Source organism: Lagopus muta, chromosome 14 (genome assembly GCF_023343835.1).
Source record: "Lagopus muta isolate bLagMut1 chromosome 14, bLagMut1 primary, whole genome shotgun sequence".
Lineage (NCBI taxonomy): Eukaryota > Metazoa > Chordata > Aves > Galliformes > Phasianidae > Lagopus > Lagopus muta.
The window spans coordinates 1,154,514-1,180,854 of record NC_064446.1 but is presented as its reverse complement, the minus strand read 5'-3'; the positions used below and the strand labels follow the sequence as shown (position 1 = coordinate 1,180,854).

The window sequence follows — 26,341 nt, the reverse complement described above, 5'->3', positions numbered from 1 at the left end:
GCAGGAACTGGAACGATTATAGGGCATGTCACGCATCTGGGAGCAACCACAGAATGTGTTGAATGGGTTGGAGCAACCACAGGACATATTGCAGAGGAAGGAGAAACTTCAAGGCCGGGCCTGTGAGTTGGACCAACCACAGGGCCTGCTGTGAGAGATGGGGCGACTACAGGGGCTCTCATGGGAGTTGAAGAAACAGTGCGGATTGTCACTCTTAGAGGACTGGGGTGACTCCATGGCCTGTTTGGAGGACTGATGAAACTACAGGGCCTGTCGCAGGATTTGAGGCAACCACAGGCTGTGATGGAGGAGCTGGAGCAAGTGCAGGGCAGATAGCAGGGTTGCAGTAACTACAGGCCTGTGGCAGCAGTTGGAGCAGCCACAGAGCACGGAGCAGGGCTTGGAGCCACCACAGCAACTGGCACAGGCCTCAAAGCAACCACAGGCACTTCAAGGAGGGTTGAAGAAACTGCAGGGCCTATCACAGCAGTTGCAGCAGCCACAGGGCCCGTCACATTGTCATCAGAGGTAGAGACCTTCTCTTCCCCTCTCTTGAGTGTGAACATTCTGAACAAGTCCAACCAACCCCTTGGGAAGGATCCATGCCCCCTTTGGGACAGGTCTCTCCCCACTTTTAGAGTTCTGTGTGATGTCACATGGCAGAGAACATCTCTCTGGCCAGTTCAGGCCAGCAGGCCTCCTTCTGCCCCCTACCAGCTTCTTGTGCACCACCAGCACGCTCACTCTCTGGGCACAATCAGAAGCAGAAATGGCCCTGGCTCTGTGCAGCACTGCTCAGCAACAACTCACTAGTCACTGTTCTAAACGTGCTTTTCCTCCTAAAGGCCAAACAAACCATCATATCAGCCACTACAAAGCAAGTCAGCTCCATTCACACAACAAACAGGACAATCAGCAACACAGAAACGTCTTACAAAAACCAGCTGTAAGCCAGCATCAGCACATCCACTTGGAATGCAGCTCCTCATTCATGGCACACAGCAGTTACAGCACCACCTGCTATTTGTGCCCTTATGCTCCTACCAATGCTGCTGATTCGCCCCTACGACCTCAGAGAGAGGAAGGGGGACCCGTCCCCTTCTTTTCCTGTACCCTGATGGCTGGCACCGCTGTGGCAGGGAACAGATCCGCATGAGAAGAGCTTCCCCAACACTGCTCACCATGACTGCCCTCATTTCACACCAACACAGGGACCTCAAGCTGTCCTTCAGCTTCCGGTGTAGAAGGCTTGAAGAGCAACACTGATCCTCAATGCATCTCTACAACAGAGTAATAACTTTGCACATAAGAGTGAAGCTCAGACTCTTTCAGACTTCTCAGCAGACTTTATTGGTTTCTGTCACCAGGCATTCAACTCCAGGAAATACATGAGCAAAGGGAAATTCCACATTGCTTTGAATCTTCTATTATCTAATATTCCATATTCCCAAAATGTTCCAAAATCATTCATTTACACTTAACTCTGTGAAAAGAACGAAACCAACCAACCAACCAACCAAACAAAAAAACCAACAGAGAAACAGTGCATAAAAGCAGATGTATGAACATGAAAGCTTCAGTATTAGAAAATTTCCTTCTCCTTTTTCACTTAATGCTTAAGAGCAATAGCACTATCACAATTAGATATCACGTCTCAGTGATCCCAGCATGCATTCACCTCCAAACAAAACAAAATTTCAAAATGAACACGTGAATAAAGTACTGCATCAGAGGAGATTGTCCTTGACTTCTCACACAGCACATCTCTGCTTCCCTGGTGATTTTTGGTACAATGTTGGTGCCTCCTTCATTTCAACTGGAAGAGATCAGCCCACGAGGAACGAGATGCTTCTCCTTCTCCTCCCTTACTGATGGCTGAGCCAGGGGCTTTGATCCAAACTGGCATTCTCCTCTGCTGCCCTGGCACCCGTGCCTTCAGAGACGGGAGCTCGGCCCTGCAAAGAACACAGTGCAGGGCTGACATGGGGCCGTTAACGACAAGCAGGTGTCAGCGAGAAGCTGGGAAGGCTCATCTGAACCGATGTGAATGGGAGACCACTCTTCCCTGCCCAGAGGCAAAGAAACAGGAGGGCGGGGACACAGCTCTCTGACACGGAAAAGACAACATTAAAACCCTGTAACCCTAATATTAAAGCCCTATACCCCTACTCAGGCCCTGCACAACGATCTCAGTAAATCATAATTGGAAATCGTTTTTTGGGTCAGAAGAGGGGAGCAGACACTAACGATTCCCGCATGAACAAATAACAAATACCGTGCTTTAAAGCCAAAGGTAAAAAGAGGATAAGGGACGTGAGAACTCAGACAGCAACGGAGGGGAAACAGACACCGAGGTGATAGCAGTTATGCCGTCGCCGATGCCGAGAACAGTGCAGGAGAAACGTGCAGGAGAAACGCGACGCCACCCATCACCGCCACGGCCTCGCCGCAGCTCCCCGCCGTCGCACAGCCGCACTCGGGGCCGAACCCTCCCTCGCAGCCTCCGTCCCCGCCTCCCTCCGCGCCCCGCACCGCGCTGCCCCCGCGCTCCCCCTCGGCCCCCGCGCGGGGCTCCGCTCCCTCACCTGCACGGCCCAGTCGCCTTCTTCTTGGCCGAGGCCGGCCGAGCACAGCGAGCTCCGCCGCTCGGCCGCGCCGTGCGGCAGCCCGGCGGGGAAGCAGGGCAAGAGCGGCCCGAGGAAGCGGAACTCGCTGTCGACGGTGCCGGCGGCGAGGCGGACGTCGTAGACGTAGCTGCGGGGCAGGGAGCCGGCGCCGCTGTCGGCGGCGGAGCGCGGGAAGGCGGGCAAGGTCCCCGGCTCGCCCCGCCGGGCCCGCCGCACATGGGCGGCCACGGCGGCCGCCGCGCCGGCCACGAAGAGCGCGGACACGCAGGCCAAGCAGACGCTGAGGTACAGGGTGAGGCGGCCGTCGGGCTCGGCGGCCGGCGCCTCTTCGCTCGCCCGCAGGCGGCCTTCGGAGAAGCCGTCGGCCAGGGCGACGGCCAGCGTGGCGCTGGCGGAGCGCGGCGGCCGCCCGCGGTCCCGCACCAGCACCACCAGCCTGTGCCGGGCCGCGTCGCGCTCGCCCACGGCCCGCGCCGTGCGCACCTCGCCGCTGTGCAGCCCCACGCGGAACAGCCCCGGCTCCGTCGCCTTGGCCAGCTCGTAGCACAGCCACGCGTTCTGCCCCGCGTCCGCGTCCACCGCCACCACCTTGGCCACCAGGTAGCCCGCCCGCGCCCGCCGCGGCACCAGCTCGCCCAGCGCCGCGCCGCCGTCGGCCGGCGGGTGCAGCACCACGGGCGCGTTGTCGTTCTCGTCCCGCACCAGCACCCGCACCAGCGCCGTGGCGCTCCGCGGCGGCGAGCCCCCGTCGGCGGCGACCACCGTCACCTCCACGGCGCGCACCTGCTCGTAGTCCAGCGGCCGCACCACGGACACGGCCCCGCTCTCGCCGTCCACCGACACGGCGGGCCGCTCCTCGCCCTCCTCCCGCACCAGCGCGTACCTCACGCGCCCGTTCGCGCCCGCGTCCGCGTCCGTCGCCTTCACGCTGCCGATCCGCACCGCGCCCGCCTCGTTCTCGCTCACCCACATGCTGTACGCCGCCTGCGTGAAGCGAGGCGCGTTGTCGTTCACGTCGCCGACCCGCACCCGCACGCTCTCGCGAGCGCTCAGCCGCGCCCGGCCCCGGTCCGTCGCCACGATGCTCACGTTGTACTCGGCCGCCGTCTCCCTGTCCAGGGCCGCGCTGGTGCGCAGCTCGTAGTGGTCGGCGAACGCGGCCGTCAGGCTGAACGGCACGTCGCCCTCGACGGCGCACTCCGTCCGCCCGTTGTCGCCGGAGTCGCGGTCCCGCACGCTCAGCAGGGCCACCACGGTGCGCGGCGGGGCGTCCTCGGGGATGGACGCGCTCACCGAGCTCAGCTCGATCTCCGGCGCGTTGTCGTTCTCGTCCAGCACCTCCACGTGCACTTTGCAGTGCGCAGACAGACCGCCGCCGTCCGTGGCGCTCACCACCATCTTATGCGCTTTTGCTTCTTCAAAATCCAGATTGCCCGAGATGCAAATTTGTCCAGTCTCAGCGTTCAGATTAAAGAGCTGGCGCGACCCCTGCGTTGTCTGTGTGAACTCGTACCGCACCTTGCCGTTGGTTCCTTCGTCGGGGTCCACGGCCGACACCCGCACCACCAGCTGCCCCGGGGGGCTGTTCTCGGCCACGCGCACCTCGTACACCTCCCGCGAGAACACCGGCATGTTGTCGTTGGCATCCAGCACCACCACCCGCACCTCAGCCGTGCCCGACCTGGGCGGCGAGCCCCCGTCCGTGGCCGTGAGCACCAAATGCAGCTCCCGCTGCTCCTCGCGGTCCAAAGGCCTCTCAAGGACGAGCTCCGCGAATCTCTCTCCGCCTTCTCCTTTTTCGAAAGCGAGAGAGAAATGTGAGTTTGGGGAAAGGCTGTAATTCTGCAAACCGTTAATGCCCACGTCCTTATCCCGCGGTGCTTCTAAGGCAAACCGAGAGCCAGGAGACGCCGTTTCGACAATCTTTAACACGACCTCCTTCTGCGGGAACACGGGGGAGTTGTCGTTCACGTCGCGAAGCTCCACCTCCCCGCGGATCAGCTGCACCGGGTTCTCAAAAAACAGCTTAAAGAAGAGCGCGCAGCTCTCGCTGTGCGGACAGATCCGCTCTCGGTCCAGCGTCTCCGTGACCGTCAGGACGCCGCTGTGCGGATCGAGGCGGAAATGCTGCTCGCTCCCCTCGGACACCACGCGCGCCTTGCGAGCCGCCAGCTGGCTCGGAGAAAGCCCCAGGTCCCGGGCGACGTTGCCCACCCACGAGTCCCTCGCCATTTCCTCCCACACGGAATAGCGCAGCGTTTCGGCCCCGCTCTCCCACACGCAAACGCACACGAGCCACAGCACCACTCGCCTCTGGCCGCCGCCGCTCCGGCTCCCGCTCGCCGTCCCTCTCCGCCACGGCCGGCCTTTCCCGGCGCCCTCCATGCCTCGCCGCCTTGCTCGCCGGCCCCGACGCGCCGCGCTGCCGCTCGCCGACCCCAAGCCGCCGCACTTTCACAGCGCCTCGGCCCCCAAGCCCCCGAGCGCCCGGCTCCGTGCCCCGCCGCCCTTCCCGAGCGGCTCGCACGGCTCTTCTGCGCGCCTGCGCCTGAAAGCGCGCTGCGGCCACAGGGAGCTGCCGCTCCGTGGACAACATCCCCACCCAGCGGCGCGACGCCGAATTGCTCCTTCTCCGCCTTCCCACCAGTTCCCGGTTCGAATCTCCTTTCCCCTCGCACACGCGATCCCAAATCTCAATGGAAATACTCGCCGCGTTTGGCAGCAGGCTTGTTGCCCTCACACGCACTGCTGCTCTGGGTATCACTTCTCAGGTCTCCACGGCGAATTCATTTCCTCCGTTCTGTTTGGTCTTTGCAAAAACCTTTGCTATTGACTTCATCACCGTACTTTCCTCATTTTCTTTTTTCTTTCTTTTCTTTTTCTTTTAATCCGTTACAGTAATTAACAAGTAGAGCAGTCCTGACACAGAGTGGTACTGAATGGGAGAATTGCTGCCAGAGAGCTTACACAGAACTGTGCTGTAGGCAAATGATTCACCATCACTCCACCACGCTGTCATGCTCAAGTCATAATACTCTTCCAGGACAGAATGCTGATACTGTTTTCTTCACAGTGTGTATATCAGCACGCCTTATGGTTCCAGGCTTCTAATGCTTTCCTGTTTGAAAGTCAGCTTTCTTCCCTGACACGACAAACATGTCCTACCTTGCGCCTATTCTGAAGTGTGGCATCACACAACAATGCTCTCAGATCTCCTAGGACACTGAAGGGGCTGTACACTTTGCTGCAACCCTGGCATCAGTGATTCCCTTGCCTAAGCCATGTCAAGAAGCAAGGATCTCCTCGTCAAGGCGTCCTGAGTAGGGGGAGACTTATTAGTAGATCTCTTATCATAGAGAAATTAAGGTTGGAAAGGATCATCAAGTCCAACCATCAACCCACCCCACTGTGCCCACTAACCAATGTGGCAGTGCATCACTACTCTTTATGAGAAAAAATTGTCACTAACATCCAACCTGAAGTGCTTACATGCTCTCCTCCATCTGATCTATTGAGCTTTGACCACGTTCACATGCCTTCTGCCTTATGCTTAGGCTGGCTTTTGTCTTGGTATGCAGATGTGCCTCAGAGCCCTGGGAGATTCTGGCAGCAGCAGCATCTGGTCCTCTGTCAGGTGTCAGGTGGCTTGAGACAAGCAGAGATGCTCCTGTTTTCTGGGGCTCTCTCCACAGCATTGGGTCAGAGTTCCATTGCTTCTACCATTACACTGCTTCTTGATGAAGCCTCTGCTGTGAGCTCCCAGAAGAGTGGTGCCAAGGGGAGCATCCCTCTGCAACCAGGCAAACAGCGCCCACATGGGAAGTACTTGAGCACTCAGAGTTAGCGCTCAGCTGTGTTCATGTTGATCATTTGTGAATCCCACTGTGGTCCTTTTAACAGCAGTTGGGACCCCCGGTCTCACAGGTATCAGCAGAAGGGAAGGGATTAAAAAGACAATCTCCCTCCTGTTTGTAAGCTCATTCATGTACTGGAAACCACAATGTGATCTTCCTCTAGGCTGAACAATCAGTCTGCCTCAGTTTTCCTTCATAGCGGAGGTGCTCTGATTTTCTGATCATCTTCATACCTTCACTGCTTTTGTTCCATTCTTTCCATGCCAGTGTTGGTGGGCACCAACCGGGACAAAATATTCCAGGTGGGTCCTCATAAGAGCAAAGCAGAGGAGGACAATCACCTCCCTCACCCTGCTAGCCACCTCTCTTTTCATGGAGACCACAGTACAGTTGCTCATCTCTGCTGCAAGCATGCATGTCTGGCTCGTCTCTGTGCACCTGAAACTTCAAGTCCTTCTCCACAGGGCTGCTCTCAGTCAGTTTTCTCCCAGACTGTAATCACACTCGGAAAGGACCTGACCCAAGTCCAAGGCCACCTCGTGGACGTGTGGAACCTCATTCAATTCCCATGGACTCACATCTCAAGCTTTTCCAGGTCCTCTGGAGAGCATCCCCACCATCTCTTGCATCAACTGCACTACGCACACCAGTGTCATCTGCAAAACGGCTGAGGGTGCACTTGATCCCGCTCTCTCAATCCATTGATCGAGATGTTGAAGAGCGCCGGTCCCCACACAGACCTCTAGGGGGACACCACTCATCACTGCTTTCCACCCGGACATCACGCTCTTGACCACGATTCTATCGCTGTGAGCATCCAACCAATTCCGTATGCACTGAACAGCCCAGCCTTCAGATCCATACCTCTCCAACTCACCCGTAAGGAGGTTGTGTGGGACCATGTCAAAAGCCCTGCGCAAGTCCAACTGCATGACAGCACTCACTCTTCATTTGTCCAATGTTGCTGTTACTCCACCATAGAAGGACACCAGATTGCTCAGACAGGATCTGCCCTTGTTGAAGCAACGCTGGCTGTGTCAGATCACCTTCTTTTCTTGTCTTAACATGGCTTCTGAGAGGATGTGTTCCCTCATCTTCCCCGGCACAGACATGAGGCTCCTGGGTCTGGAGTTTCCCAGCTCTTCCTAATGGCTAAGACCCTTGACCATCCTTTTCTGTCTAACTCTTGTAAACAGTTTGTGGCTCTTAATTGTAGTGTTCCAGTTGTGTGAATCTTCTCACCCCATTTCCATGAGAACAAATAGGTTGATTTGTTGTAATTTTCAATGCTGTGGTTTCCAGCTCTGGCTTATTTCCCATGATGCATGCACTGGGATACAGGATATTCAGTTCCCGGTTCGAATCTCCTTTCCTCTTGCACACACAAGCCTGAAAGTGAAATGGAAATACTCGCTGCATTTGGCAGCAGGCTTACTGCCTGCTCACAGAGTTCTGCTCTGGGTATCACTTCTCAGGTCTCCCCGGCAAACTTTTTTCCTCCGTGCTGTGTGGCATTTGCAAAATATTTTGTCATTTCCATTGGTGCTGTTGTCCTATTTTCTTCTTTTTCTCTTATTTTTAATTAGCACAGTAATTAACAAGAGAGGTGAATAGACACATAGCATTTCTGAGTGTGATAATTGGTGCCAGAGAGCTTGCATGGAAAGGGTGTGTGATCCTTCCCAGCACGTTTCTATGATAACAATTAGTCACTAGCTTTATAGCCTTCTCAGCTGGGATTTACAGCTCCTGCTTATTTCCCATGATGGACACACTGGGATAAAGCAACTTCAGATGGGCTTCAAGCTGCATTAGCTTTTGGAGGACTCTCCCTACTTCCTGTCAAACAGCTCTGAGGGAGAAGAATGCTACCAGTGCTCCCAATCCCTTCATCGTGCTCCCAAGGAATTTGAGTTCTCTTGATGTTTTGTAGTCCTCTCGGTGCATCCTTATTGACACCACATGAAATGCAGGATGGAGTACTTCTCCAGCTTTACCAGGCGTGGGAGCTTCTTCTTGTTATTGCAAAGGCAGGTCCCCAGACTCACTCAGATGCAGCCACTGTTGCGCTTTCCTCTTAAATCAGTTTTGTCTGGATGCATTATAATCCAAAAACAGTATCACAGATTAAGCCAGTTTCTGTCTTTTACTTCCTCTCATGCACTGCATGCATCTGTCCATCCATCCATTTGGGATTGTTACCATCTCTCATGTTGCTACTGACATCAGCAACACAAAAAGGTCCAGTGAAAACTGTCATAGGCCAAGCAGACATAACTGGGAATACAGCTTGCAGTGGAATTACCAGGTCACAGCCTGACCCAGTGGCTGAGCACCAGGTGAGAAGGCATCGCTAACTCTGGATCCTAGGGGCAAGCAATGTACCTGAGGGACTGGAAGGAGTGGAGCCTCTCCTTGCCCCCTCCTCACACTCCTCCCCCTCATGTAAGGGGTTGCAGACAGGGGAGTAGCATCTCTTTAGACACAGATTGAGCCCCTTTGAGTCATCACCAGTCACTAGAAGGGGTGAGCCAGTTTCCCTTCTTTTTTACCTGCTGTTGCTCTTCTTTACCTCTGTTGCTCTCTTCCTATAATGGAACATGAACTCCTCCATGTGCTGCCAATATCTCTTTTTCAGCTGGAGTGTAGCAGGCCTGTGATCCTCAGTATCCCAGAACCTAAGGGTATACAAAAAGAAAAAGGATGACCTCGAGCCTCCCACAGAGCTTTCTGCCAGATTCTTCAGGCTGGGCTTTTTTCCTTATCTGCAGTACAGTGTACTTGTTTTTGTGTCTTGTCCTGGCCCATGAACCACCTCCCTGTTTCATTTGCTCAGAGGTTTGTCATTGCTCAGACCCCGATTTGAAGTCATCCTTCTTCTGGGTCAGCTGACAGAGAGGACTTGCAATCAGACTGAAATGCAGAATGTGCACTCTTGAGAAAATGGAAACTTTTAAGAAAGCTTGCGTTTCTTTTTTGCCGGTTGGTGGAAACACAGCTTTTGTTTTGTTGATCAGATGATGTCCATCTTGCCTTTTTATTCCTCAAGAAATGGATCTCCTACGCAGGGAACAAATGGCTTACAGAAGAATTTGGATTCTTTTCCTATGTTTCTGAAAACCTTCCTCTGCTCTTTTGTCCCTCTCAATGATGCCATCAATGTAGTGCAGGTGTTCAGGAGCTTCTTTCTGTTCCAGTGCAGTTTAAATCATTCCTTTGGAAACAGTAGGGACGTGTATCCAGCCCTGGGGCAATCCATACCAGCTGCACTTCTCCCAGTCTGCATACGTATCTGAGGGTTACTCCAGTGCAGGTGTCAAACCTTGCAATTTGCAATCTTGAACCTCATTAGGTTCACACAGGCTCACCCTTCAAGTTTGTTGAGGTCCCTCTGGATGGTGTCACTTCCTTCTAATGTGTCAACCTCACCGCTCAGCTTGGGGCCATCGGCAAACTTGCTCAGGGTGCTCATCATTGATGTCACTGATGAAGATGCTGAAGAGTTCTGGTCTCAACACCGACTGCTCATCACTGGCTTCCACCTGGACACAGGGCTGTTCAGCACAACCCTCTGTCTATGGCTTTCCAACCAATTCGTCATCCACTATATTGTCCGCCACACAAATCCATACCTCTCCAGTTTGGAGAGAAGGATGTGGTAGAGGACCATGTCAAAGGCCTTGCACAACTCCACATGGATGACAGCACTTACGCTTCCTTTGTCTCATGATGCTGTTCCTGCACCACAGAAGTACATTCAACTCACAAGGGCTCGCTGTTCAAGCTTGTCCAGGTCCCTTTGGAGGCAACCCTTCCTTCTATTGTATCAACTGCACCACTGAAATAAATGTTACCAGCTATCTTGCTGAGGGTGCATTTCATCCCACTGTCTAGATCCACTGACAAGGATTTTGAGGAGCACTGGTTCCAACACAGACCCCAGGGGACACCACTTGTCACTGGCCTCCACCTGACATGGAGCTCTTGACAACAATCCTATGTCTGTAAGCATTCAACCTTCTCCACTGAACAGTCCACCACTCATACACATCTCTCTTTAACTTACAGATGAATATGTTGTGTGGGACCATGTCAAAGGCCTTGCACAGGTCCATGTCGATGACTCCACTTACGTTACGTTTCGTTGGTCTAGTGATGCTGTTCCTGCACCATAGAAGTACACCAGGTGGATCAGACAGGATCTGCCCTCATTGAATCAACACTGGCTGTGTTGGATCCCCTCCTTTTCTTGCATGTGTCTTAACATGGCTTGGAGAAGAATCTGTGGCTCAATCTTCCCCAGCACAGAGATGAGGCTCGTGGGTCTGTCATTTCCCAAGCCTTCTGAGAAGGCAACACCCTCGCCCATCCTTCCCTGCATAACTCTTGTAAACAGCATGTATCTCTTCATCACAGTATTCCAGTTGTGTGAAGCTTCTCACCACATTTCCATGAGAACATACGCACAATATTTTTCTAACTTTCTATGTTGTGTTTTCCAGCTCTGGCTTATTTCCCATGATGATGTATTCCATTGGGATACAGGAACTTCAGATGGGCTTTCAGATGTGCTGCCTCGTACAGGGGCAACTGATACTGACACAGATGGTTCCCTGGTTTAGACAGAAGACTTGTCACAGGGACTGAAGAAAATACAGGGCGTGATTTGAAGTGGGAATCACTTCAAGGCCTCCTGCAGGACCTGCAGCAACTGTAGGGCTTGTTGAGGGAATTGGAGCAGCCACAGAGTGTGTTGAGTGGGTTGGAGCAACCACAGGACTTATCCCAGGGAAGGGAAAGCCTCAGGGCTGTCACATGAGTTGGAGCAACTAAAGCAGCTTTTGCCAGGGCTAGTGAAAGCACATGGCAAATAATGAGAGCTGGAGCAACTGCAGAGAGCGTTGAGAGGTGCTGCAATTGCAGGGCCTGTGTCGTGTGCTGGAGCAACCACAAGGCCTCAGAGCACGGAGCAGGGCTTGGAGCCACCACAGCAACTGGCACAGGCCTCAAAGCAACCAGAGGCACTGCAGGGAGGGCTGAAGAAACTGCAGGGCCTATCTGAACCTTCTGAACAAGTCCAACCAACTCCTGTTCAAGAACCCGTGTCCCCCTTTGGGATCGGTGACACCCATTGGCAGCCCTCATACCAGGTGCCAAGCAGACCGACCCATGACCAAACAACCCCAAATTTTTAATTTGCACCAGCCTCTCAGCCATGTGTTTGTAAGGTTGGTTTTCCTGCTCCTCTCAGTGTCCTTCCCTGCCACCACAGCAACACAGGCAAATACTGATTGCATGCCACCACCTGCTGACCAATGCCCACCCCGTTCACAAGCACTTGCTGGCCCCCAACCCTGACATCTCCCCACTTTTAGACTTCTGTGTGATGTCACATGGCAGAGAACATCTCTCTGGCCAGTTCAGGCCAGCAGGCCTCCTTCTGCCCCCTACCAGCTTCTTGTGCACCACCAGCACGCTCACTCTCAGGGCACAATCAGAAGCAGAAATGGCCCTGGCTCTGTGCAGCACTGCTCAGCAACAACTCACTTGTCACTGTTCTAAACGTGCTTTTCCTCCTAAAGGCCAAACAAACCATCATATCAGCCACTACAAAGCAAGTCAGCTCCATTCACACAACAAACAGGACAATCAGCAACACAGAAACGTCTTACAAAAACCAGCTGTAAGCCAGCATCAGCACATCCACTTGGAATGCAGCTCCTCATTCATGGCACACAGCAGTTACAGCACCACCTGCTATTTGTGCCCTTATGCTCCTACCAATGCTGCTGATTCGCCCCTAGGACCTCAGAGAGAGGAAGGGGGACCCGTCCCCTTCTTTTCCTGTACCCTGATGGCTGGCACCGCTGTGGCAGGGAACAGATCCGCATGAGAAGAGCTTCCCCAGACACTGCTCACCATGACTGCCCTCATTTCACACAGACACAGGGACCTGAAGCTGTCCTTCAGCTTCCGGTGTAGAAGGCTTGAAGAGCAACACTGATCCTCAATGCATCTCTACAACAGAGTAATAACTTTGCACATAAGAGTGAAGCTCAGACTCTTTCAGACTTCTCAGCAGACTTTATTGGTTTCTGTCACCAGGCATTCAACTCCAGGAAATACATGAGCAAAGGGAAATTCCACATTGCTTTGAATCTTCTATTATCTAATATTCCATAATCCCAAAATGTTCCAGATCCATTCATTTACACTTTATGTTGTGAAAAGAACCAAACAAAACCAACCAAACAAAACGAAACAAAACAGAAAAATACAGAGGAAGAGTGCATAAAAGCAGATGTATGAACATGAAAGCTTCAATAGTAGAAAATTTTCTTCCCATTTTTCACTTAATGCTTAGAAGCAATAGCACTATCACAATTAGATATCACGTCTCAGTGATCCCAGCATGCATCCACTTGCAAAAAAACAAAGAATTTAATTATGAACACGTGAATAAAGTACTGCATCAGAGGAGATTGTCCTTGACTTCTCACACAGCACATCTCTGCTTTCCTGGTGATTTTTGGTACAATGTTGCTGACTCCTTCATTTCAATTGGAAGAGATCAGCCCACGAGGACCGAGATGCTTCTCCTTCTCCTCCCTTACTGATGGCCGAGCCAGGGGCTTTGATCCAAACTGGCATTCTCCTCTGCTGCCCTGGCACCCGTGCCTTCAGAGACGGGAGCTCGGCCCTGCAAAGAACACAGTGCAGGGCTGACATGGGGCCGTTAACGGCAAGCAGGTGTCAGTGAGAAGCTGGGAAGGCTCATCTGAACCGATGTGAATGGGAGACCACTCTTCCCTGCCCAGAGGCAAAGAAACAGGAGGGTGGGGACACAGCTCTCTGACCCGGAAAAGACAACATTAAAGCCCTGTAACCCTACACTTAAAGCCCTATACCCCTACGCAGGCCATGCATAACGATCTCAGAAAATCATAATTGGAAATCGTTTTTTGGGTCAGAAGAGGGGAGCAGACATTAATGATTCCCTCAGGAACAATTAACAAATACCGTGCTTTAAAGCCATCGGTAAAAAGGGGATAAGGGATGGGGGAACTCAGACAGCAACGGAGGGGAAACTGACTCCCAGGTGACAGCAGTTATGCCGTCGCCGATGCCGTGCAGGAGAAACGCGACGCCACCCATCACCGCCACGGCCTCGCCGCAGCTCCCCGCCGTCGCACAGCCGCACTCGGGGCCGAACCCTCCCTCGCAGCCTCCGTCCCCGCCTCCCTCCGCGCCCCGCACCGCGCTGCCCCCGCGCTCCCCCTCGGCCCCCGCGCGGGGCTCCGCTCCCTCACCTGCACGGCCCAGTCGCCTTCTTCTTGGCCGAGGCCGGCCGAGCACAGCGAGCTCCGCCGCTCGGCCGCGCCGTGCGGCAGCCCGGCGGGGAAGCAGGGCAAGAGCGGCCCGAGGAAGCGGAACTCGCTGTCGACGGTGCCGGCGGCGAGGCGGACGTCGTAGACGTAGCTGCGGGGCAGGGAGCCGGCGCCGCTGTCGGCGGCGGAGCGCGGGAAGGCGGGCAAGGTCCCCGGCTCGCCCCGCCGGGCCCGCCGCACATGGGCGGCCACGGCGGCCGCCGCGCCGGCCACGAAGAGCGCGGACACGCAGGCCAAGCAGACGCTGAGGTACAGGGTGAGGCGGCCGTCGGGCTCGGCGGCCGGCGCCTCTTCGCTCGCCCGCAGGCGGCCTTCGGAGAAGCCGTCGGCCAGGGCGACGGCCAGCGTGGCGCTGGCGGAGCGCGGCGGCCGCCCGCGGTCCCGCACCAGCACCACCAGCCTGTGCCGGGCCGCGTCGCGCTCGCCCACGGCCCGCGCCGTGCGCACCTCGCCGCTGTGCAGCCCCACGCGGAACAGCCCCGGCTCCGTCGCCTTGGCCAGCTCGTAGCACAGCCACGCGTTCTGCCCCGCGTCCGCGTCCACCGCCACCACCTTGGCCACCAGGTAGCCCGCCCGCGCCCGCCGCGGCACCAGCTCGCCCAGCGCCGCGCCGCCGTCGGCCGGCGGGTGCAGCACCACGGGCGCGTTGTCGTTCTCGTCCCGCACCAGCACCCGCACCAGCGCCGTGGCGCTCCGCGGCGGCGAGCCCCCGTCGGCGGCGACCACCGTCACCTCCACGGCGCGCACCTGCTCGTAGTCCAGCGGCCGCACCACGGACACGGCCCCGCTCTCGCCGTCCACCGACACGGCGGGCCGCTCCTCGCCCTCCTCCCGCACCAGCGCGTACCTCACGCGCCCGTTCGCGCCCGCGTCCGCGTCCGTCGCCTTCACGCTGCCGATCCGCACCGCGCCCGCCTCGTTCTCGCTCACCCACATGCTGTACGCCGCCTGCGTGAAGCGAGGCGCGTTGTCGTTCACGTCGCCGACCCGCACCCGCACGCTCTCGCGAGCGCTCAGCCGCGCCCGGCCCCGGTCCGTCGCCACGATGCTCACGTTGTACTCGGCCGCCGTCTCCCTGTCCAGGGCCGCGCTGGTGCGCAGCTCGTAGTGGTCGGCGAACGCGGCCGTCAGGCTGAACGGCACGTCGCCCTCGACGGCGCACTCCGTCCGCCCGTTGTCGCCGGAGTCGCGGTCCCGCACGCTCAGCAGGGCCACCACGGTGCGCGGCGGGGCGTCCTCGGGGATGGACGCGCTCACCGAGCTCAGCTCGATCTCCGGCGCGTTGTCGTTCACGTCCAGCACCTCCACGTGCACGCTGCTGCGTGCAGAGAGACCACCTCCGTCTGTGGCTCTAACCACCAGTTCGTGGGTTCCTGCTTCCTCGAAATCTATGTTTCCCGAGATCCGGATGTCTCCCGTCTCAGAGTTCAGATCAAAGAGCCTGCGACTAAGTTCAGAGGTCTGTGTGAATTCGTACCGCACTTTGCCGTTGGTTCCTTCGTCGGGATCCGCAGCCGACACCCGCACCACCAGCTGCCCCGGGGGGCTGTTCTCGGCCACGCGCACCTCGTACACCTCCCGCGAGAACACCGGCATGTTGTCGTTGGCATCCAGCACCACCACCCGCACCTCAGCCGTGCCCGACCTGGGCGGCGAGCCCCCGTCCGTGGCCGTGAGCACCAAATGCAGCTCCCTCTGCTCCTCGCGGTCCAAAGGCCTTTCAAGGATGAGCTCCGGGAATCTGTCTCCACTTTTTGCACTTCTTAATTCTAAGGAGAAATGCGAGATTGGGGTGAGGCTGTAATTCTGCAAACCGTTGATCCCCGCGTCCTCATCACGAGCTTTTTCTAGGGGAAAACTTGACCCAAGCGATGCCGTTTCAGGTATCTCCAGAACCACCTCCTTCTGCGGGAACACGGGGGAGTTGTCGTTCACGTCGCGAAGCTCCACCTCCCCGCGGATCAGCTGCACCGGGTTCTCAAAGAAAAGCTTAAAGAGGAGCGCGCAGCTTTCGCTGTGCGGACAGATCCGCTCTCGGTCCAGCGTTTCCGTGACCGTCAGGACGCCGCTGTGCGGATCGAGGCGGAAATGCTGCTCGCTCCCCTCGGACACCACGCGCGCCTTGCGAGCCGCCAGCTGGCTCGGAGAAAGCCCCAGGTCCCGGGCGACGTTGCCCACCCGCGAGTCCCTCGCCATTTCCTCCCACACGGAATAGCGCAGCGTTTCGGCCCCGCTCTCCCACACGCAAACGCACACGAGCCACAGCACCACTCGCCTCTGGCCGCCGCCGCTCCGGCTCCCGCTCGCCGTCCCTCTCCGCCACGGCCGGCCTTTCCCGGCGCCCTCCATGCCTCGCCGCCTTGCTCGCCGGCCCCGACGCGCCGCGCTGCCACTCGCCGACCCCAAGCCGCCGCACTTTCACAGCGCCTCGGCCCCCAAGCCCCCGAGCGCACGGCTCCGTGCCCCGCCGCCCTTCCCGAGCGGCTCGCACGGCTCTTCTGCGCGCCTGCGCCTGAAAGCGCGCTGCGGCCACAGGGAGCTGCCGCTTCGTGGACAACATCCCCACCCAGCGGCGCGACGCCGAATTGCTCCTTCTCCGCCTTCCCACCAGTTCCCGGTTCGAATCTCCTTTCCCCTCGCGCACACGATCCCAAATCTCAATGGAAATACTCGCCGCGTTTGGCAGCAGGCTTGTTGCCCTCACACGCACTGCTGCTCTGGGTATCACTTCTCAGGTCTCCACGGCGAATTCATTTCCTCCGTTCTGTTTCGTCTTTGCAAAGTATTTTGTCACTGACATTCAGTTCATTGTCGTACTTTCCTCATTTTCTTTTTCCTTTGTTTTCTTTTTCTTTTAATCCCTTATAGTAATTAAAAAGAAGAGCAGTCCTGACACAGAGTGGTACTGAATGGGACAATTGCTGCCAGAGAGCATACACAGAATTGTGCTGTAGGCAAATGATTCACCATTACTCCACCATGCTGTCATGCTCAAGTCATAATACTCTTCCAGGACAGAACTCTGATCCTGTTTTCTTCACACTGTGTATATCAGCACGCCTTATGGTTCCAGGCTTCTAATGCTTTCCTGTTTGAAAGTCAGCTTTCTTCCCTGACACGACAAACATGTCCTACCTTGCGCCTATTCTGAAGTGTGGCATCACACAACAATGCTCTCAGATCTCCTAGGACACTGAAGGGGCTGTACACTTTGCTGCAACCCTGGCATCAGTGATTCCCTTGCCTAAGCCATGTCAAGAAGCAAGGATCTCCTCGTCAAGGCGTCCTGAGTAGGGGGAGACTTATTAGTAGATCTCTTATCATAGAGAAATTAAGTTTGGAAAGGATCATCAAGTCCAACCATCAACCCACCCCACTGTGCCCACTAACCAATGTGGCAGTGCATCACTACTCTTTATGAGAAAAAATTGTCCCTAACATCCAACCTGAAGTGCTTACATGCTCTCCTCCATCTGATCTACTGAGCTTTGACCACGTTCACATGCCTTCTGCCTTATGCTTAGGCTGGCTCTTGTCTTGGTACTCAGATGTGCCTCAGAGCCCTGGGAGATTCAGGCAGCAGCAGCATCTGGTCCTCTGTCAGGTGTCAGGTGGCTTGAGACAAGCAGAGATGCTCCTGGTTTCTGGGGCTCTCTCTATAGCATTGGGTCAGAGTTCCATTGCTTCTACCATAACACTGCTTCTTTGTGAAGCCTCTGCTGTGAGCTCCCAGAAGAGTGGTGCCAAGGGGAGCATCCCTCTGCAACCAGGCAAACAGCGCCCACATGGGAAGTACCTGAGCACTCAGAGTTAGCGCTCAGCTGTGTTCACGTTGATCATTTGTGAATCCCACTGTGGTCCTTTTAACAGCAGTTGGGACCCCTGGTCTCACAGGTATCAGCAGAAGGGAAGGGATTAAAAAGACAATCTCCCTCCTGTTTGTAAGCTCATTCATGTACTGGAAACCACAATGTGATCTTCCTCTAGGCTGAACAATCAGTCTGCCTCAGTTTTCCTTCATAGCGGAGGTGCTCTGATTTTCTGATCATCTTCATACCTTCTCTGCTTTTGTTCCATTCGTTCCATGCCAGTGTTGGTGGGCACCAACCGGGACAAAATATTCCAGGTGGGTCCTCATAAGAGCAAAGCAGAGGAGGACAATCACCTCCCTCACCCTGCTAGCCACCTCTCTTTTCATGGAGACCACAGTACAGTTGCTCATCTCTGCTGCAAGCATGCATGTCTGGCTCGTCTCTGTGCACCTGAAACTTCAAGTCCTTCTCCACAGGGCTGCTCTCAGTCAGTTTTCTCCCAGACTGTAATCACACTCGGAAAGGACCTGACCCAAGTCCAAGGCCACCTCGTGGACGTGTGGAACCTCATTCAATTCCCATGGACTCACATCTCAAGCTTTTCCAGGTCCTCTGGAGAGCATCCCCACCATCTCTTGCATCAACTGCACTACGCACACAAGTGTCATCTGCAAAACTGCTGAGGGTGCACTTGATCCCGCTCTCTCAATCCATTGATCGAGATGTTGAAAAGCGCCGGTCCCCACACAGACCTCTAGGGGGACACCACTCATCACTGCTTTCCACCCGGACATCACGCTCTTGACCACGATTCTATCGCTGTGAGCATCCAACCAATTCCGTATCCACTGAACAGCCCAGCCTTCAGATCCATACCTCTCCAACTCACCCGTAAGGAGGTTGTGTGGGACCATGTCAAAAGCCCTGCGCAAGTCCAACTGCATGACTTCACTGATGAAGATGATAAGCACTGGCCACTCATCACTGGCTTCCACCTGGACACAGTGCTGTACAACACAACCCTCTGTCTACAGTTTTCCAACCAATTCATTATCCACCATATTCTCCAAAACACAAGTACTCTCCAATTTAGAGAGAAGGATGTGGTAGAGGACCATGTCAAAGGCCTTGCACATGTGTATGTCAATGACACCACTTACGTTTCATTTGTCTAGTGATGCTGTTCCTGCACCATAGAAGTACACCAGGTGGATCAGACAGGATCTGTCCTCACTGAAGAAACACTGGCTGTGTTGGATCACCTGCTTTTCTTGCATGTGTCTTAACATGGCTTCCAGAAGAATCTGTGGCTCAATCTTCCCCAGCACAGACATGAGGCTCGTTGTTTCCCGAGCCTTCTGAGAAGGCAACACCCTCGCCCATCCTTCCCTGCATAACTCTTGTAAACAGCATGTATCTCTTCATCGCAGAATTCCAGTTGTGTGAAGCTTCTCACCACATTTCCATGAGAACATATGCACAATATTTTTCTACTTTTCTATGTTGTGTTTTCCATCTCTTGCTTATTTCCCATGATGCATGCATTGGGGTACAGGAACTTCAGATGGGCTTTAAGATGTGCTGCCTCATACAGGGGCAAGTGATACTGACACAGATGGTTCCCGGGTTCAGCCAGAAGACTTGTCACAGGGACTGAAGAAAATACAGGGCGTGATTTGAAGTGGGAATCACTTCAAGGCCTCCTGCAGGACTTGCAGCAACTGTAGGGCTTGTCAAGGGACTTGGAGCAGCCACAGAGTGTGTTGAGTGGGTTGGAGCAGCCACGGGATTTATCCCACGGAAGGAAAAACCTCAGGGCTGTCACATGAGTTGGAGCAACTAAAGCACATTTTACCAGGGTTGCTGAAATCACGTGGCAGATAATGAGAGCTGGAGCAACTGCAGAGAGCATTGAGAAGTGCTGCAATTGCAGGGCGTGTGTCGTGTACTGGAGCAACCACAAGGCCTCTGACGGGTGTTGAAGAAGCAGCAGCGTTTGTTGCTAGGAATGCAGAGACTCCATGACCTGTTTTGAGGACTGGTGAAACGACAGGGCCTGCAGCAGGATTTGAGGCAACCACAGGCTGTGATGGAGGAGCTGGAGCAACTGCAGGGCAGATAGCAGGGTTGCAGTAACTACAGGCCTGTGGCAGCAGTTGGAGCAGCCACAGAGCACAGAGCAGGGCTTGGAGCCACCACAGCAACTGGCACAGGCCTCAAAGCAACCACAGGCACTGCAGAGAGGGCTGAAGAAACTGCAGGGCCTATCACAGCAGTTGCAGCAGCCACAGGGCCTGTCACATTGTCATCAGAGGTAGAGACCTGCTCTTCCCTTCTCTTGAGTGTGCTGAATAGCACTGATCAGGGGGCAGGAGGCATAGGCCAAGCCCCAGCACTGATTGCTGTCTCTCTACAGTGGCCAGAGTGATGGTGTATCTGCTGCAAACAGTTTCCCAGTTCTTCTGGATCCTGCACTTGTTCTGGACTGCAGTTCCAAAGCACAGACCATGCCCAATCTTCTGGGGGACTGCTAGTATCCTCCCACACAGCCTGCACTGCAACAGGGCACATCTCTGTGTTGTATTAATAAAGAGTTGGTTAAACATAGACAAAACCAGAAACAGATTCAGGAGACACAGCAGTAGGATCGTGCTGGATTGAACATCTTGAGGACATTTAACATTCTCAAGAGCCATTGTAACTAGGCTGAAAGATAACGGCTAGTTGAAGGAGAAAGAAGGGTGAGGAATTGAAGTAAAACATGGCCTGTTCACGCTGCCATAGTCTGGCTCCATGAGGACACCAAGGAAAATGTGCAAATCTTGGTAGTTATGAAGAGATGGTTCCCTAAGTATTAAGATGATGGCAATGTGGAGTACAAACACTCCTGAGCAGTACCTTTAACATGTCATAGCCAATGTTACCCATACCACCAGAACTACCATCTTATTCCATCTCTCCGAGATGGGAAACAGCACAACAGAGAACAGATATAGAAAGGATGGGTTCATAATAAGTAGTTCTGAGAAATGGCAATAAAAGACTTAAAAGTTTTGACTTAAGAAAATGCAGAATGTGCATTAAACTACGTTAACCCTTATATCAATTCTGTTTGGAAATACTCTGGTCAGATGAACCCTTTGGGCCCCTGCAGGGCATCAAGAAGGACTTCTGTGGTATAACCTGGCAGCAGCTCAGCACAACACGGCCATTCCATCACTGCCATTCCTTGTGCGATGGGAGACAGAATTGAGAAGAAAAAAAAACAAACAACAAACATAGATAAAAGATATCCACTATAAAAGGCAAGAAGGAAAGAAGGAATGAAGGAAATAAAAGCCATAATATTGACAGAAAAATAAAAACACTGAATACAAGAGATGCACAACACAATTGCTCACCACTCATTCAGCGATACCCAAACAGTCCCCTAGGAGCAGCTGCTCCCACTTCCAGCCACCTGCCCCAGCTGCATCACTGTGCATCTTGTCACATGATGTGCATGTGTCACATGTCCCTTTGGTCAGATTAGGACAGATGTGCTGGGTCTGTGCCCCTCAGCTTCAAGTACACCCACAGCCCTCACTGACAGGACAGCACAAAAAGCTGAAAGTCCTCGGCTCTGTGCAGCACTGCTCAGCAACAACTAAAACACTGCTGTGTTCTCAACATTGTTTTCCTCCTACAGGCAAAAACACAGCACCACACGAGGCACCAGAAAGAAAATCAGTAGAAACATTTGGGAATGTGGTCCTCATTCATTCCATGCAGGAATAGCAGGGACACTTGCTATGCCTTAATCAGGGCTTTGACCTCAGCTTCCGAATGTCCCAAGGTGGACCTGTAACCATATCTTACTGAAACCTCACATACAGTACCACTACAGTTAGGAAAAGACCCAGGATGAGAAAAGCTTCCACAGACCTTTCCTGCCCTGACTCCCCTCAGTTCATGGGAAATGCTGTCCATCAACATCAGAAGAGTACAAACAAATCAGTGATCCTTAATGGAGCTCGGAGCTAGAATGCTATCTGCACATCACAAGATGCAGCCATTACATTAAAGCTCAGATTCTTTCAGATTTCCCAGTAGATTTTATTGGTTTTGTCACATGCTATTCAAACCAGGGAAATACATGAGTGAAATTAAGGACCAGAAATACCACACTGCTTTGAATTCTCTGCTACATTATACATGACGTTCCAGAAATACTCTATTACAACTCATTTACACTTGAGATTAGGAAAGAAAGCAAAATCAAATCAAGAAGGAATACAGTGCTCAAGGAGAACTTGGTAAAGCATGTGGAACAAAGGAACTCCTGGTTGAAAGAGCACTGTGAGTGTTGGGCACCTCTAAGGCAGCCAGCTTCTCAGGGCTATTAATACCTCCGCTGGCAAAAAAGAAAGCATGAAACCAGATGTATGAAAATAATAGCTTCAATACCATAATCTTTTCATCCCGTTTTCCACTTAACACTTAGCAGCAATAGCATTATCATAATTAGATATCACAACTCTGGGTTTGCAGCATGCATCCACCTTCAAAAGTTACAAAATTTCAAAATGAACACATGAATAAAGTACTGCATCAGAGGAGATTGTCCTTGACTTCTCACACAGCACATCTCTGCTTCCCTGGTGATTTTTGGTACAATGCTGGTGCCTCCTTCATTTCAATTGGAAGAGATCAGCCCGCGAGGACCGAGATGCTTCTCCTTCTCCTCCCTTACTGATGGCTGAGCCAGGGGCTTTGATCCAAACTGGCATTCTCTTCTGCTGCCCTGGCACCCGTGCCTTCAGAGACGGGAGCTCGGCTCTGCAAAGAACACAGTGCAGGGCTGACATGGGGCCGTTAACGGCAAGCAGGTATCAGCGAGAAGCTGGGAAGGCTCATCTGAACCGATGTGAATGGGAGACCACTCTTCCCTGCCCAGAGGCAAAGAAAGAGGAGGGCGGGGACACAGCTCTCTGACCCGAACAAGACAACATAAAGAACACTTTAGCCCTGTATATCGACCTCAAAAAAGCATAACTGGAAATCTCTTTTTGGGTCAGGAAGAGAGGAGAACCCACTATCGATTCCCTCATGAACAAATAACAAATACCGTGCTTTAAAGCCAAAGGTAAAAAGAGGATAAGGGATGGGGGAAGTCAGACAGCAACGGAGGGGAAACTGACTCCCAGGTGACAGCAGTTATGCCGTCGCCGATGCCGTGCAGGAGAAACGCGACGCCACCCATCACCGCCACGGCCTCGCCGCAGCTCCCCGCCGTCGCACAGCCGCACTCGGGGCCGAACCCTCCCTCGCAGCCTCCGTCCCCGCCTCCCTCCGCGCCCCGCACCGCGCTGCCCCCGCGCTCCCCCTCGGCCCCCGCGCGGGGCTCCGCTCCCTCACCTGCACGGCCCAGTCGCCTTCTTCTTGGCCGAGGCCGGCCGAGCACAGCGAGCTCCGCCGCTCGGCCGCGCCGTGCGGCAGCCCGGCGGGGAAGCAGGGCAAGAGCGGCCCGAGGAAGCGGAACTCGCTGTCGACGGTGCCGGCGGCGAGGCGGACGTCGTAGACGTAGCTGCGGGGCAGGGAGCCGGCGCCGCTGTCGGCGGCGGAGCGCGGGAAGGCGGGCAAGGTCCCCGGCTCGCCCCGCCGGGCCCGCCGCACATGGGCGGCCACGGCGGCCGCCGCGCCGGCCACGAAGAGCGCGGACACGCAGGCCAAGCAGACGCTGAGGTACAGGGTGAGGCGGCCGTCGGGCTCGGCGGCCGGCGCCTCTTCGCTCGCCCGCAGGCGGCCTTCGGAGAAGCCGTCGGCCAGGGCGACGGCCAGCGTGGCGCTGGCGGAGCGCGGCGGCCGCCCGCGGTCCCGCACCAGCACCACCAGCCTGTGCCGGGCCGCGTCGCGCTCGCCCACGGCCCGCGCCGTGCGCACCTCGCCGCTGTGCAGCCCCACGCGGAACAGCCCCGGCTCCGTCGCCTTGGCCAGCTCGTAGCACAGCCACGCGTTCTGCCCCGCGTCCGCGTCCACCGCCACCACCTTGGCCACCAGGTAGCCCGCCCGCGCCCGCCGCGGCACCAGCTCGCCCAGCGCCGCGCCGCCGTCGGCCGGCGGGTGCAGCACCACGGGCGCGTTGTCGTTCTCGTCCCGCACCAGCACCCGCACCAGCGCCGTGGCGCTCCGCGGCGGCGAGCCCCCGTCGGCGGCGACCACCGTCACCTCCACGGCGCGCACCTGCTCGTAGTCCAGCGGCCGCACCACGGACACGGCCCCGCTCTCGCCGTCCACCGACACGGCGGGCCGCTCCTCGCCCTCCTCCCGCACCAGCGCGTACCTCACGCGCCCGTTCGCGCCCGCGTCCGCGTCCGTCGCCTTCACGCTGCCGATCCGCACCGCGCCCGCCTCGTTCTCGCTCACCCACATGCTGTACGCCGCCTGCGTGAAGCGAGGCGCGTTGTCGTTCACGTCGCCGACCCGCACCCGCACGCTCTCGCGAGCGCTCAGCCGCGCCCGGCCCCGGTCCGTCGCCACGATGCTCACGTTGTACTCGGCCGCCGTCTCCCTGTCCAGGGCCGCGCTGGTGCGCAGCTCGTAGTGGTCGGCGAACGCGGCCGTCAGGCTGAACGGCACGTCGCCCTCGACGGCGCACTCCGTCCGCCCGTTGTCGCCGGAGTCGCGGTCCCGCACGCTCAGCAGGGCCACCACGGTGCGCGGCGGGGCGTCCTCGGGGATGGACGCGCTCACCGAGCTCAGCTCGATCTCCGGCGCGTTGTCGTTCACGTCCAGCACCTCCACGTGCACTTTGCAGTGCGCAGACAGACCGCCGCCGTCCGTGGCGCTCACTACCATCTTATGCGCTTTTGCTTCTTCAAAATCCAGATTGCCCGAGACGCAAATTTCTCCAGTCTCAGCGTTGAGATTAAAAAGCTGGCGCGACCCCTGCGTTGTCTGTGTGAACTCGTACCGCACTTTGCTATAGGAGCCTTCGTCGGGATCCGCGGCCGACACCCGCACCACCAGCTGCCCCGGGGGGCTGTTCTCGGCCACGCGCACCTCGTACACCTCCCGCGAGAACACCGGCATGTTGTCGTTGGCATCCAGCACCACCACCCGCACCTCAGCCGTGCCCGACCTGGGCGGCGAGCCCCCGTCCGTGGCCGTGAGCACCAAATGCAGCTCCCGCTGCTCCTCGCGGTCCAAAGGCTTCTCAAGGACAAGTTCCGCGTATCTCTCTCCACCTTCTCCTTTTTCGAGAGCGAGAGAGAAATGCGAGTTCGGGGATAGACTGTAATTCTGCAAACCGTTCAGTCCCACGTCCTTATCTCGCGCTGCTTCTAGGGGGAAGCGGGAGCCTGGAGATGTCGTTTCGACAATCTTTAACACCACCTCCTTCTGCGGGAACACGGGGGAGTTGTCGTTCACGTCGCGAAGCTCCACCTCCCCGCGGATCAGCTGCACCGGGTTCTCAAAGAAAAGCTTAAAGAAGAGCGCGCAGCTCTCGCTGTGCGGACAGATCCGCTCTCGGTCCAGCGTCTCCGTGACCGTCAGGACGCCGCTGTGCGGATCGAGGCGGAAATGCTGCTCGCTCCCCTCGGACACCACGCGCGCCTTGCGAGCCGCCAGCTGGCTCGGAGAAAGCCCCAGGTCCCGGGCGACGTTGCCCACCCACGAGTCCCTCGCCATTTCCTCCCACACGGAATAGCGCAGCGTTTCGGCCCCGCTCTCCCACACGCAAACGCACACGAGCCACAGCACCACTCGCCTCTGGCCGCCGCCGCTCCGGCTCCCGCTCGCCGTCCCTCTCCGCCACGGCCGGCCTTTCCCGGCGCCCTCCATGCCTCGCCGCCTTGCTCGCCGGCCCCGACGCGCCGCGCTGCCGCTCGCCGACCCCAAGCCGCCGCACTTTCACAGCGCCTCGGCCCCCAAGCCCCCGAGCGCCCGGCTCCGTGCCCCGCCGCCCTTCCCGAGCGGCTCGCACGGCTCTTCTGCGCGCCTGCGCCCGAAAGCGCGCTGCGGCCACAGGGAGCTGCCGCTCCGTGGACAACATCCCCACCCAGCGGCGCGACGCCGAATTGCTCCCGCGTCTTTTCTGCTTGGCTCGTGCTCCCTGTTGTAATCCCGAGCATTTTTCTATTGGTTTCGTAGTGCTGTTTTCCATTTTTTTTCTGTCTTGTTTATCCGCGCAGGACCTTTAGAATCTTGAACGGACTGGAGAATCACACATGTGAGTATGAGAGACAGTGCGAGAACGCTAACAAGGAAAAGTCTTGGAAGCAAATGCTTCGATTGCAGCTTCGTTTGCCATTAAGCAATATTCTCTTGTTTTGTTCTGAGTCATTCGCTGATGACTTCATAACTTCTTTTTTAAAAAATTCGTAACTGTGTTAATAGCAGAAAGTTGCAAACGCGTTGGTCTCATGACTAGTTAGATTTATAGCTGGTTGACAACTTCACGAGGATGCATTTTTTTGGCTTGGAATCGTGATAGGATTTAGAAGATTAAATTATATTTCCTTCCTTCCTTCCTTCCTTCCTTCCTTCCTTCCTTCCTTCCTTCCTTCCTTCCTTCCTTCCTTCCTTCCTTCCTTCCTTCCTTCCTTCCTTCCTTCCTTCCTTCCTTCCTTCCTTCCTTCCTTCCTTCCTTCCTTCCTTCCTTCCTTCCTTCCTTCCTT

General features: G+C 55.7%; 3 pseudogenes; all 3 read right to left on the bottom strand.

The window, feature by feature from the left end:
- Window positions 1-1,508: 1,508 nt before the first annotated feature.
- On the bottom strand, window positions 1,509-5,274 carry LOC125700230 (protocadherin beta-15-like; annotated as a pseudogene).
- Window positions 5,275-12,941: 7,667 nt separating this feature from the next.
- LOC125700233 (protocadherin beta-15-like) lies at window positions 12,942-16,429 on the bottom strand (annotated as a pseudogene).
- A 5,437-nt stretch (window positions 16,430-21,866) lies between these two features.
- On the bottom strand, window positions 21,867-25,716 carry LOC125700231 (protocadherin beta-15-like; annotated as a pseudogene).
- Window positions 25,717-26,341: the final 625 nt, after the last annotated feature.